The sequence below is a fragment of the Humulus lupulus genome, chromosome 2, assembly GCF_963169125.1.
Source record: "Humulus lupulus chromosome 2, drHumLupu1.1, whole genome shotgun sequence".
Taxonomy (NCBI): domain Eukaryota; kingdom Viridiplantae; phylum Streptophyta; class Magnoliopsida; order Rosales; family Cannabaceae; genus Humulus; species Humulus lupulus.
Window position 1 is genome coordinate 159,753,726 of NC_084794.1, and position 14,409 is coordinate 159,768,134.

A 14,409-nucleotide genomic window follows, 5' to 3' on the forward strand; every position below is an offset into this window, starting at 1 on the left:
GCAGTGATTGTATCTAATTCATGAACCCCAACTACCTTTTTGTTACTAGGTGCACCCTCATCCTACCATTGACGATTATTTGTAGCCATATCTTCCAACAACTCATATGCCTCGTTGGCACTTTTACTCAAAAATGCCATTCCAGCTGCATCATCAATTATAGTGCGAGTAGTACCGCACAATCCATTGTAAAAGTTGTGGACCAACATCCACTTTTCAATGCCGTGATGGGGACATTTCCTCAGCAATTCCTTGAACCTTTCCCAAGAGTCATACAAAGATTCACCATCCATCTGATAGAAATTGTTAATCTCCCCTCTCAATTTAGTAGCTATTGACGGAGGAAAGAACTTGGCAAGGAATTTCTAAGCCAAATCCTCCCAAGTATTTATAGAATTGGATTAAGGGGAGTTCAACCAACTCTTAGCTCTTTCCCGCAGTGAAAATGGGAATAGCCTCAACCTGATTGCATCGTCGCTCACTCCATTCTGTACCCCCGTAATAGTAGGGAGTACATAATCCCTCAAACTTCGACCGATGGGATTCTGAGGTTGCACCTGGGCTGGCGTGGCTAGGTACATTCTTTCATTACCATTGTTCCCCACATCTCATATTTATGTTCTCAACCATGGCAACAGTAGAATTTTCAGCCCTCTTGTTTCTACGATTCTACCTACAAGTCTTCTCAATCTCAGGATTAATAAGAACAATATTATTTGCTCCCCTCCTGATGAGGACACCAAGACCCAAGTATCAAGTCAAGTTCCAGTTGGTCCAGTGACGAGGGCACGAGCCAAGAGATTAAAGGAAGAACTTAACAGCCTAGTCCACAAAGTCCTAAAACAAGAGGAGACCGTGGTCAACATTGAAGGAGAACAAAGACTTGTCTTACTCATCAAAGTTGACTGAGTTAGGAGCTTAATGAGTCTTTTTATTTTTAGTCACGTTTTTTTTTAGTCTTTGTTTATTTTGTGATAAGTCAAACATTTGACTTGTGTGAGTCCAATAGTCCTTTTGTCTTTAATTTTCAGTTTTCATGAGGAAGACAAAAAGCTTGTCTTTAATTTCGGTTTTCATTAGGAAGACAAAGGGGCTGTCCTTAATTTTTCGGTTTCATTAGGAAGACCAAGGGTCTTGTTTTCATGTAATTTTCGTCCTTATAAGGACTGCCAAAACAATGTGAAAAGGCAGATTATGTTGAATGAAATTGTGAGTTTATTTCTTCTTGAGTTCTTGAAGAAACTTTTGAACTTATCAAGGAGATTCCTTGTGGCGTTCATCCTGACTTTTCAAACGGATTCCATCCCCGTTTGTGGCGTCTTCCTCATACCAAGGTTCGTGCTTGGCTAAGCATTGGGTCGCGGTTCCATTCCAATCTCGTGTGTTCTTGGTGGCTGTTCCATATTTGGTGTCGGGTTTCGTCACACTTGTTGGCGTGGTTCGTATCACCTCCTTCTACGCATATAATAAAATTAACTATTTTAATATTGATAATTTTCTAGTCCCTAGCAACAGCACCAAAAACTTGTTGCAGATTTTATTACTACACAAGTATACGTAATCGCAATTTGTAATAAATCTCGATAAGAACAAGTATCCTTCCACGAAGACTGATTTATCAATTAACAAATAATTAATTTCTAGTTTCTATTTGGCTAATGAAAACTATATTTGTGAAATTTGAAAACAAGAAAACAGAAATAAATGAAAATTGCATAAATTAATTAACAACAAAAACACAAGGATTAAATTCACTATGAAACAATTAGGAATCCTAATCTTCTCTTCTATCCACTTTATTATTCTTTAATGAAATTACTACTGAAACTCTTCTCACTGAAATGATAGGTATGCAAAAGTGTTAACTAATCGAGTTAAGAAATAAAAATCTCGACCTAATGTGATTTCCCTATATTTCTATGGTCAATTCAAACAATAGGAAGCAATGAATACAGCCCTAAATCATATAAACCAATTTGATACTCTCGTTCTACATTGAAATATATGTCTATTCAATTTTATCATATTTAAATCTCACTTTTAGATTTAGATTCAAATTCATAAATCGTATGTAAAACATGCGCAGTCAATCACATACACAATAAACATGAACTGAATAGATTTTAGATGAAGAAGAAATAAATAAATGCATTAAATCATAATAGAGTTTCAAGAGAGTCAATTAGTAAACCTAAGCTGAAATTTAGTTCTTAAACATCATTCTAAACATGAATATCAATGTAAAATAACATAGAATTCTAAAGTAAAAGAAAAAACATTGAAAATAACTAGGTGTGCTCAACAGTGTATTCCTTGCTCTCCAAAATCGTTCTCCAAAAATTGCCCTCTTTTCTTTCAAAGTTTAGTTATAAACCTAATTTTTCTTACAGAAGTAACGCGGGTCGCGACCTGTATCCTGAAAAATGACTTTTTCAATTAGGCGAGCCACGACCCAACTTTCCATCTGACATGGCCCGTGCATTTCTTCTGGCCTTGAGAATCCTTCAGCATCGCGGCCCTTCCTTCCAGCGCCGCAACCCTTGGAAAACTTTGAAAACATGCATTCTATAAAGGACTTGGTCTCGGCGCTACCAAGTCGTGCCGCAACTCTTAAATATGTAACGACCCAAAATCACTAATGTGGCTTAATGGCATTGGTTAGTGTGCCGGGAGGGCATAATTGGTTTAAGTATGAATTTATTAAAATAACGTGTGATTATATGATAAACATGTTATATGGCTATGTGAATGTAAATGTGGTTGTATGTTATATTTGTGAGAACCACCTTATTATGTGGGTAAATCTGCAGCGTGCGACTCGAGGTGATCCTAGTTAGTGGGAAGTCACAGTGGGGCTTAATATTTGAATTGGGACAAGTTAAGGGGTATCTCGGGTGTTAGATGATTATTTGGGTTATCGGGTTATAGGAATTAATATATGGAGATATATTTGAGGTTAGAAAGCCTGGGCGGGAATATTGGGAAATTTTACCATTTTTCCCTCGGGGACATTTCCGGTACCCCAAGCCTCGGGATTGACTTAACTGGCTAAGATTAGACTAAGTTAATAGAAAGAAGTAGAACAAAAGACTCAAACAAACCCTTTAACATTTCTTCTCCTTCTTCTCTTCTCTCTCTTTTTGATGAGGACACCAAGACCCAAGTATCAAGTCAAGTTCCAGTTGGTCCAGTGACGAGGGCACGAGCCAAGAGATTCAAGGAAGAACTTAACAGCCTAGTCCACAAAGTCCTAAAACAAGAGGAGACCGTGGTCAACATTGAAGGAGAACAAAGACTTGTCTTACTCATCAAAGTTGACTGAGTTTAGGAGCTTAATGAGTCTTTTTATTTTTAGTCACGTTTTTTAGTCTTTGTTTATTTTGTGATAAGTCAAACATTTGACTTGTGTGAGTCCAATAGTCCTTTTGTCTTTAATTTTCGGTTTTCATGAGGAAGACAAAAGGCTTGTCTTTAATTTCGGTTTTCATTAGGAAGACAAAGGCTGTCCTTAATTTTTCGGTTTCATTAGGAAGACCAAGGGTCTTGTTTTCATGTAATTTTCGTCCTTATAAGGACTGCCAAAACAATGTGAAAAATCAGATTATGTTGAATGAAATTGTGAGTTTATTTCTTCTTGAGTTCTTGAAGAAACTTTTGAACTTATCAAGGAGATTCCTTGTGGCGTTCATCCTGACTTATCAAACGGATTCCATCCCCGTTTGTGGCGTCTTCCTCATACCAAGGTTCGTGCTTGGCTAAGCATTGGGTCGTGGTTCCATTCCAGTCTCGTATGTTCTTGGTGGCTGTTCCATATTTGGTGTCGGGTTTCATCACAGTGTTGGTGTGGTTCGTATCACTTTTCTCTCTTAAGAAAGCTACAGAAATCTGAGGAAAACTCAACTGGAAATTCTGTGTTTGAGCTGAATTTATGAAGGATTAGCCTAGTTCTCACTAAGGGACACTCAACCAGGGTCAAGGTAAGAATTGAATCTCATTCTTGAGATTTAGAACTCTGAGTTTTGGCTGAGTATTAAAAGTGTTTATGGTTTTGATGTTAAGGATAGAAGAGAAGCTTGGAATTTGGTTCAAGAACCTGTTAAGGAGGTGGTTCATCAAAGAAGGTAAGCTTCAATTCGTAGTTTAGACCTTAAATTCTAAGTTTGCTGGACTAGTTTTTGGGTTCTTTAGTTGCTGAGTTTCAGAAATCAAAAAGGGATTTTGATGGGGTTTTAAGCTGGATTTCTGTTGGATTATGCTGTTAAAACCATGTGAAAAGTCTTGTGATTAATGGGTTTTGGAACTAGGGTGCTTTGGGGTGGTTTGGAGTAAGGTTAGAATGTTAGAAATGGTGGTTTTTCTGGGCACGAAGGGTTGGGCCGCGGCTCTGTTCTAGAGCGGTGCGGCCCTGCGAAGCCAGGATGAGCCAAGGGGGCTCTGCAGTGGGGAAGCGCCGCGGTGCCTCAGGGCAGGGCCACGACGCGTGTCTGTCTTCAGAGAGGCTTAGCCTCTGTTTCAGGGGCAGGGCACGTCTAGGTTTCAAGGGCCACAACCCTTGAGGGCATCATTGATCTTTTGGAGGTTTCAAGGGCCGCAGCCCTTGACGTGCTCGGGATCGATTCCACCACCATTTTTGGTGGAATTCGGTGTCCCAAAAGCTAGAACTTCACCTAGAAATATTAATGCGATTATTAATGGTGCTCCCTCTCTTGGTTTTGATTAGGTGTTAAGCTAGAGCTCGGGAAGCGGATCGCGCTCGAGATGTGTCGCTCGTAATTAGTATGGTGGTATTATAATGGGACTAAGGGTTCCCTATTCTGTATGCTTTGTAAAGGATGGTATTATGCCATGTAAACAGTAAACCAACGGCCTAAGAGTGCCAATGTTTACACTAGCGCATAGGGCGCGACTCGGCCATTGGTAGCCGAGGACAGCTTGTTATGCACTAAGCTCTGTTTAAGCGGGTCGGAGTCAGTGGGGTAAACAGAGGGTGCGACCTTAAGTGTCGGCCCTTATTATAATATGATTTGTTTACTATTATTGTTTGGTGGGTTGTTTTGCTGAATAGTTGGGTGATGATTAGCTGACTCTTTGGTTGAATCTCCATGCTTTGTGAATATTGTGGTATGTTAGGTGTATGAACGTGCTTAAAGGGTCATCCAAATATTACTATTGCTTGTTATGTAATATGATATGTTTTCTTGTTGGGCCTTGGCTCACGAGTGCTACGTGGTGCAGGTAAAGGCAAGGGCAAGCTTGATTAGCCCTGATTTGGAGAGCTTTGAGAGCAGAATGTACATGATCAGCTGCTCAGCCGCCACAGTTGAGTTGGAGATAGGGACAGGAATACGAAAACTTCTGTTTTTCCTTTAGAAAGACTGGTGGATGTCTGTACACCTTGAATTTTGTAAATAGACTTTTAAATGCTATTTCTTTTGGGATCCCATATGTAAATAATTAATTATGTGGTAAATGTCTTTTGAGACAAAAATCCTTTAACCCTAGCACCTTAATGGTTTTAGTGACACGTTTTTAACTAAGTGACTTGATTAGCAAGTCCTGCACCTTATAAATACACAGTGTAGCGATCTTGGCTATCCAGGGCGTTACAACTTGGTATCAGAGCATCCTAGGTTTAAGGATTCCTGAAGACCGGCTGGACATGTACATTCTCTGCTAGAGACAAGCTCGATTCAGGGTTTGGTAATGTGAATGTATGCTTATATGCTTGTAATGAATTATGAATGTTGTTGTTCAATGGATTAATAGGATGTATGAGATACTGATAGGGCCTGGCCCTTGACTGCTGTATGAAAACATTAAGGCATGCTTATTAGCATCGCTGTGCATGTAAATGAATATTTGGATGATTAACTGTATATTGTGCATGGATAAATGCTTTTATCTTAGCTGTTGTGTGGTAATGTTGGGGCATGCTTATCAGCAGCCGTTGCATGTGGATGAATGCCTATATTCTGAATGTTTGTGATTGGTTATGTTCCTTTAATGGATTTTGGAAAAGCTTTTACCCTGTAATCATGGTCTGATTGCCGAGTTGTTGATTGCAGATTGACTTCGATAGCTATGCGTCCAAGAAAATCTACACGGCTAGTTGGCACTAGTCTGGGACTGGGGGTGATGACCAGGGCCTGATTCCTCCTCCAGACCCTGATAACTGGCAACAACTTATGGTAGATATGCAAGCGCGATTGCAGAGTCAAGATGAGCAATTCACTTGTTGCGACAGCAGGCTCCATCAGGGAGTGCTGCCCCTATTGTACCACCTGCAGTGGTACTAGTTGTACAGTCTGGGGAGGTTGGAAACAGGTGGGTGCCATTATATGAGCGGTTCAGGAAGCAGCAACCCCCAATCTTTGAGGGGGGACCTGATCCATTAAAGGCCGAGCAATGGCTGACTATGATTACTACTATCCTGGATTTCATGAGGATTGAGGGACATGACAGAGTGGCCTGTGCCACGTATATGTTGAGAGAGGATGCCCGCATTTGGTGGGAAGTGGCCTCACAGACCAGGGATGCTACTGCATTGAGTTGGGAAGGATTTAAAGATCTGTTCAGTCAGAAGTATTATAATGTTGCCATCAGTGCAGCGAAGGATAATGAGTTCGTAGGGTTGGTTCAGGGCAGCATGACAGTTATAGAGTATGCCTTGATGTTTGACAGACTCACGAAGTTCGCACCAGACCTTGTGCTAACTGATGCATCTAGGCAAGACAGGTTTATTCGGGGGCTTAATGCTATGATATCCCGGGATGTTAGGATTACAACAGTACTTGGAGGGACAACTTATGCCCACACTATTGAGAAGGCTCTTACTGCTGAGGAAGCAGAGAATAAATTTTGGAAGGAAAGTGCGGTGAGGCGCGAGGGTCGTAGGGTGGTACCTCCTTATTCTAGGTTAGGTAGGGGCGGAGTCTCCAATGATTTCAAGAGAAAGGCCGTTGATACTTCGACTGCTACCGGTCCTGATAAGAGGGGTCGGGGTGGTCAGGGCGGCCGTCAGGGCAGCGGAGAACCATGGAGAAGTTTTCCAGAGTGCCCAAGGTGTAAAAGATGCCATCAGGGCGAATGTCGGGCCAAGGCTTGCTATGTATGTGGCACGGTGGGGCACCTCAAGAAGGATTGCCCAACAGTGAAGAAAGGGGAAGCAGGAAAGGTGGACAGCTTGACTCCAGCTCGAGTGTTCACTTTGACGTAGGCAGAGGCCTAGGCTAGTCCCTCGGTAGTGACAGGTCAGCTTTCTAGTGCTGGCTCTCTTTTTTCTGCATTGATTGATTCTAGTGCTACACATTCTTTTGTTTCTAGTAAAGTGATTGATAGACTGTGTAGACCTAGTGAGTATTGGATTGCGGGGTTTGGGACTTTATTGCCTACTGGGGAACTGGTAGTTTCTAGTATGGATTACGGCATTGCCAGTGATGGTTGATAGTAGGGAGCTTTCAGTTGACTTTATTGAACTAGATATGGAGGATTTTGATATGATCTTAAGGATGGACTAGTTGGACAGATATGGGGCTATTATTGACTGTAGGAAGAAGATGGTGACTCTTGAGCCTGAGGTCGAGGACCCTTTCGTCTTTCTGGGTGCGGTGTGTGGACCCCGCGTACCCTTGATTTATGCATTGAGGGCCAGAGACTTGTTACAGGGTGTATGTATAGGTTTTCTGGCTAGTGTGGTGGACACTACCAAGGTGTTGCTAGCAGTGCCGAGAGAGACCAGGGTGGTTTGTGAGTTTTTGGATGTATTCCCTGAGGAGCTACTGGGATTGCCGCCACGCAGGGAGATTCAATTTGTTATCGAGTTAGCATTGGGGACAGAGCCAGTATCAAGGACACCATATAGAATGGCACCAGTAGAGTTAAAGGAATTAAAGATACAGTTGCCGGAGCTTCTGGATTTGGGATTCATCAGACCTAGTTACTCACCATGGGGTGCTCCAGTCTTGTTTGTTAAGAAGAAGGACAAGACTTTGAGGATGTGTATAGATTACAGGGAATTGAACAAGTTGACTATTAAGAATAAATATCCCCTACCAAGGATTGATGACTTGTTTGATGAGCTGTAGGGAAAGACGATGTTCTCAAAGATTGATCTTCGATCTGGTTATCACCAGCTGAGGATCAAGGATGAGGACATACCGAAGATGGCCTTCCGAACGCGGTATGGACGCTATGAGTTTTTGGTCATGTCTTTTGGTTTGACCAACGCCCCAGCAGCTTTCATGGATCTAATGAACAAGGTGTTCAAGGATTTCTTGGATCAGTTTGTCATTGTCTTCATCTACGACATCTTGGTGTACTCCAGTTCGGAGGCAGAGCACGAGCGACATCTTCGACAGGTTTTACAGTGATTAAGGGAACACCAGTTATATGCAGTTTAAGAAGTGTGAGTTTTGGTTGCCAGAGGTGACTTTCCTTGGGCATATAGTTGCTGCAAAAGGGATTAAGGTGGATCCGTCCAAGGTAGAAGTAGTAAGGGATTGCCCCAGGCCGAGGAACGCATCAGAGGTGCGGAGTTTCCTTGGGTTGGCAGGCTATTACAGGCGGTTTGTAGAGGGGTTCTCAAAGATTTCTTCACCAATGACAGAGTTGACAAGGAAAAACCCAGAAGTTTGTTTGGTCAGAGAAGTGTGAGGATAGTTTGCAAGAGTTGAAGCGACGGCTTATTACTCCACCTGCATTGAGTCTTCCTTCAGATGAAGGAAAGTTTGTAGTATATTGTGACACATCAAGGATGGGTTTAGACTGTGTGTTGATGCAGAATGAGAAATGATGAGGACACCAAGACTAAAGATTCCAGTCAAGTTCCAGTTGGTCCGGTGACGAGGGCACGAGCCAAGAGATTCAAAGAAGAACTTATCAGCCTAGTCCACAGAGTCCTAAAACAAGAGGAGACCGTGGTCAACACTGAAGGAGAACAAAGACTTGTCCTACTCATCAAAGTAGACTTAGTTAAGGAGCTTGATGAGTCTTATTGTATTTTGTCATCTTGTATTTTTTATTTAGTCTTTGTTTATTTTTGTGAAAAGTCAAACACTTGACTTGTGTGAGACCAAGAGTCCTTTTTCTTTATTTTTCGGCTTTCATTAGGAAGACAAAAGGCTTGTCTTTATTTTTTCGGTTTTCATTAGGAAGACAAAAGGTTGTCTTTAATTTTCGGATTTTAGGAAGACAAAGGGGCTTGTCTTGATGTAATTTTCGGCTATATAAGGCCTTGAAAACATTTGGAAAAATCAGATTGTGATGAAATGAAATTTGTGAGTTTTTCTTCTTGAGTTCTTGAAGAAACTATTAGAACTTATCAAGGGGTTCCTTGTGGCGTTCAACCTGACTTATCAAACGGATTCCCATCCCCGTTTGTGGCGTCTTCCTCATACCAAGGTTCGTGCTTGGCTAAGCATTGGGTCGTGGTTCTTCATACCAAATTTCGTGTGTTCTTGGTGGCTGCCATATTTGGTGTCGGGTTTCACCACAATCGTTGGTGTGGTTCGTATCAGTTGGTATCAGAGCTTAGGATCATCCGGTTTGGCCTATCCTTTTTCATTTGTGTTTTCTATTCAATTCGTTTTTCAATATTAGGGTTGCTGAAATAAAAAAAAAAAAAAATCAATTCGTGTTCCTATATTCAATTCGTGTTCATCTAGGCGTGTTTTTTCTATTCTAGAGCTTGTTAATTTCCTTGTTTCAATTGTTTCCTTGTTTCCCTTATTTGTTGTGAAATCTGAAACTATTCTAGAGCTTGTTGAAATCGTGAATTAGGGTTCTTAACGTGAATTTGGGCTTTGAGTTTTTCTCTTGTTCTAATTGTGGAATCTGAATTTTTCATTGAGTTTCTCTTGCTGTTTTGTTTTGAAATCCGAATTTTACCTTGGGTTTCTCTTGTTCTTTTTGGGAAATCCAAAGGTACTCTAGAAGCCACAAATTGGTATTGATAATTCCCTTGTTTCAATTGTGTCCCTGGTTTCAATTGGTTCCTTTATTTGTTGTGGAATCCGAGACTATTATAGTGCCACAAATTATTTTGGTTTTGATCTTATTGGTTGAATCACAGATTGGATTTTGGGAATATTGGTTTTCTGTTATTGGGATGTGTTCTTGAATCACAAATTGGTTTGTTCTTGAATCTGTTATAGTACCACAGTTTGCTTGGTTTTCGGATTGGTTGTTTGGTGTTCAAAATTTTTCTTTTCAAAAATTGAGTATCTGGTTTATCAAATTTGAGAGATAAAAAAAAAGGAAGAAAGGAAAAGAAAAATCAAGAGGATCCGAACTAAAAAAAAAAGAAAAGAGTCTGGAAACCTCTCTTAAAAAATTTTGTTCTATTCTTGTTCCTTATGGTCTAGAGGCCTTTTGGCCAAAACCCCACACAAGTGATCCAAAAATCATCATTTTTCGTCATTTTTCATCAGTTTTTCTATGTTCGTTTGGTTTGTTCTGGTTTGATTTGCTACTTGAATCCTCCATGATATTGTGTGATTAGTTTTGAAAGAACTTAAAGAAGAATACGAGTGGAAAAAGGCAGAGGTGTGAGCCTATTTGAGGGTAAAAGCCACTGAAATTGAGTGAAACACGAGGGGATTTGAGTGAAAATATTGTTCGAGCGAAACACGTGAGGGAGTGTGGTGAGGTCTTTTCTCCATATTATTCTAACTTTATTTTTGCAGATTTCCATCATGGCACAAAATCCAGAGAACAATGCAAGCAATGATATTCCACCACCTGAGGTTCCGAATCTACAAATGCAAGCACTAATTGGGGAGATGCGAAGGATGATGAGGGCGGAGTGTGAACAGATACATGAGAGGTTGGATAGGGTCGAAGAGGGAACACAACGGAGGCCACGGAGGAATAGGATGCACCAGAGGGAGGATGAGAATGAAGGGGATTTGGAAGGGGTAGTTTCTGATGATGAGTTTGATAGGATGTCAGCGGGTAACCATAGGAGGTATGGTGGGAATGGAGAAGCTAGGAACCAGGTAGATAATTATTTAGGAAATATCAAGATGAGAATTCCAGCATTTCAGGGGAAGAGCGATCTTGAAGCATACCTTGAGTGGGAGAAGAAGATGGAGTTGGTTTTCGATTGTCACAACTACTCTGACATGAAGAAGGTAAAACTAGCTGCCATTGAATTTACTGATTATGCTATTGTTTGGTGGGATCAGTTGTGCAACAACAGGAGGCGAAATGGAGATCGTGCCATTGACAATTGGGAGGCTATGAAGAGGGTGATGAGGCGACGGTTTGTACCACCTCATTATTATCGAGATTTGTACCTTAAGTTGCAAGGTCTTCGTCAGGGATACAAAAGTGTTGATGAGTATTACAAAGAGATGGAGATGGCTATGATTAGAGCCAATGTTGAAGAGGATCGGGAGGCAACCATGGCAAGGTTTTTGAATGGGTTGAATCGAGAGATTGCTAATCCAATTGAGCTACACCATTATGTGGAATTGGAGGATTTGGTGCATATGGCAATCAAAGTTGAGAGGCAGCTCAAGAAGGGTAGTACAAGTTCAAGGCCAAGACCGAGCCCACACAATACAAGTACAACACCTTGGAGGACGAACTATCCAAATAAAGAAGACCAACCTACTTCATCCTTTACACCAAAACCAGCCACCACAGCCACGATCCCTCAAGGTAAAACAGCCCCTACTTCGCCCCGTTCTAGTGAGATAAAGTGTTTCAAATGTCAGGGGCGAGGACACATAGCTAGCCAATGTCCAAACAAGAGAGTTATGGTGATTCGAGAAAGTGGCGAGCTCGATTCTGAAGATGAAGATGATCTTGCTGACATGCCACCATTGGAAGATGCTTCTATCGATGATGAGGAGTTTGGGGCAGAATCTGGTGAGATGCTTGCACTAGTCACACGACGAGCCTTAAATTTGCAAGCAAAAGAAGAGGAAGAAGAGGTGCAGCGGGAGAACATCTTTCACACTCGTTGTCATGTGAAAGACAAGGTATGTAGTTTCATTATTGATGGAGGTAGTTGTACTAATGTTGCTAGTTCTTCCATGGTTGAGAAGATGGGGCTTTCAACGCTTAGACATCCTTATCCATACAAGTTGCAGTGGTTGAATGATAGTGGTGAAGTGAGGGTTACAAAACAGGTGCTGGTATCATTTCGAATTGGCAAGTATGAGGATGAGGTATTGTGCGATGTGGTTCCCATGCAAGATGGACACCTTCTTCTAGGAAGGCCTTGGCAATTTGATCGGCGAGTGCAGCATGATGGCTTCACCAACAAGTACTCGTTCACGTTCCATCAACGAACAATCACTCTAGCTCCATTGACGCCAAAGCAAGTATATGAAGACCAAATGAGGTTGCAAAAATTGAGTGATAAAAAAAAATTGAGTGAGCAAAAGAAGGAGAGTGAAAAGATGAATGAGAGTGAGAAAAAAGAGAGACAAAGAGAGAGAAGTGTGGACTCAAGTGAGAGAAAAAAGAAAGATAAGAGTTCAATCAATGATGAAAAATTAGAGAGAAAACAAAATAATTTGTATGCAAAAAAAAGTGAGGTTAAGCGAGCATTGCTTACAAAACAGCCAATGATTTTACTCATGTACAAGGAGGCTCTTTTAAACACTAACCGACTTGATTCTTCGCTGCCTAGTGTTGTTGTTTCTATTTTGCAGGAGTTCGAGGATGTGCTTCCCGAGGAGGTACCACATGGTTTATCACCTATTCGAGGGATTGAACATCAAATTGATTTTGTTCCAGGTGCTTCAATCCCAAACCGACCAGCATACAGAAGTAATCCTGATGAAACAAAGGAACTACAAAGGCAAGTTGAAGAATTGATGGAGAAAGGGCATGTGAGAGAAAGCATGAGCCCTTGTGCTGTTCCAGTGATTCTCGTTCCTAAGAAGGATGGAACATGGAGGATGTGTGTTGACTGTCGAGCCATCAACAACATAACGGTAAAATATCGACATCCCATCCCTCGTTTAGATGATATGTTAGATGAGTTGCATGGTTCTTGTGTGTTTTCCAAGATTGATCTTAAGAGTGGGTATCATCAAATACGAATGAAAGAAGGAGATGAGTGGAAAACTGCATTTAAAACTAAACATGGATTAACTAATGCACCTAATGCACCTAGCACTTTCATGCGATTAATGAATCATGTATTGCGTGCTTTCATTGGAAAATTTGTTGTTGTGTATTTTGATGATATTCTTATTTATAGCAAGAGCTTGCATGATTATGCCTCACATTTGCATTCTGTTTTGGATGTTTTTAGGAAAGAGAAATTATATGCTAACCTCAAGAAATGTACTTTTTGCACCTATAAGCTTGTTTTCCTAGGTTTTGTTGTGAGTGCTACAGGTATTGAGGTTGATGAGGAGAAGATCAAAGCCATCCAAGAATGGCCGACCCCCACCAGTGTAAGTAATGTTAGAAGTTTTCATGGACTTGCTAGCTTTTACAGGAGGTTTGTGAAGGATTTTAGCACCATTGCCGCACCACTTACAGAAGTTATCAAAAATAATGTAACATTTAAATGGGGTGAAGCACAAGAGGAGGCATTTCAGCTACTTAAATACAAGCTTACTCATGCTCCTTTACTTGCTTTGCCTAACTTTTCTAACACGTTTGAAGTTGAATGTGATGCTTCTGGTATAGGTATTGGCGCTGTTCTTATGCAGGATGGGAGACCGCTTGCATACTTTAGTGAAAAGCTAAGTGGGGCTGCCCTGAATTACCCTACCTATGACAAAGAGTTGTATGCACTAGTGCGAGCTTTAGAAACATGGCAGCACTATTTGTGGCCGAAAGAGTTTGTGATTCGCACAGATCATGAATCCTTGAAACATTTGAAAGGCCAACACAAGCTCAACAAGAGACATGCACGATGGGTTGAGTTCATTGAGACATTTCCTTATGTCATTCGATATAAGCAAGGTAAGGAGAATGTGGTTGCTGATGCCCTTTCTCGCAGGTATGCCTTAATCTCTACTCTTGATGCTAAGTTACTTGGTTTTGAATACATTAAGGAGCTTTATCCTGTTGACCATGACTTTGGGGAGATTTATGGTGTTTGTGAAAAATCTGCTAAGGGAAAATTTTATAGGCATGAGGGTTTCTTGTTTAGGGAGCATAGGTTGTGTGTACCTAATTGTTCTTTAAGAGACTTGTTAGTTCGGGAATCCCACGGGGGAGGGTTGATGGGACATTTTGGAGTTGCTAAGACCCTAGTTATGTTACAAGAGCACTTCTTTTGGCCCCACATGAAACGAGATGTTGAACGAATTTGTGGTAGGTGTGTCACTTGTAGGCAAGCTAAATCGAGAGTTCAACCAAATGGCCTTTACACACCCCTATCAATTCCTAGTTCACCATGGGTTGACATTTCGATGGATTTTGTGTTGGGTTTACCTA

The 14,409-nt window shown here is 41.1% G+C and overlaps 1 non-coding gene across 1 annotated transcript; it reads left to right on the top strand.

The window, feature by feature from the left end:
• Positions 1–219: 219 nt before the first annotated feature.
• LOC133820722 (small nucleolar RNA R71) lies at positions 220–326 on the top strand. The gene has a single exon (XR_009887122.1). It is a non-coding gene; the product is annotated as a small nucleolar RNA R71 (small nucleolar RNA).
• Positions 327–14,409: the final 14,083 nt, after the last annotated feature.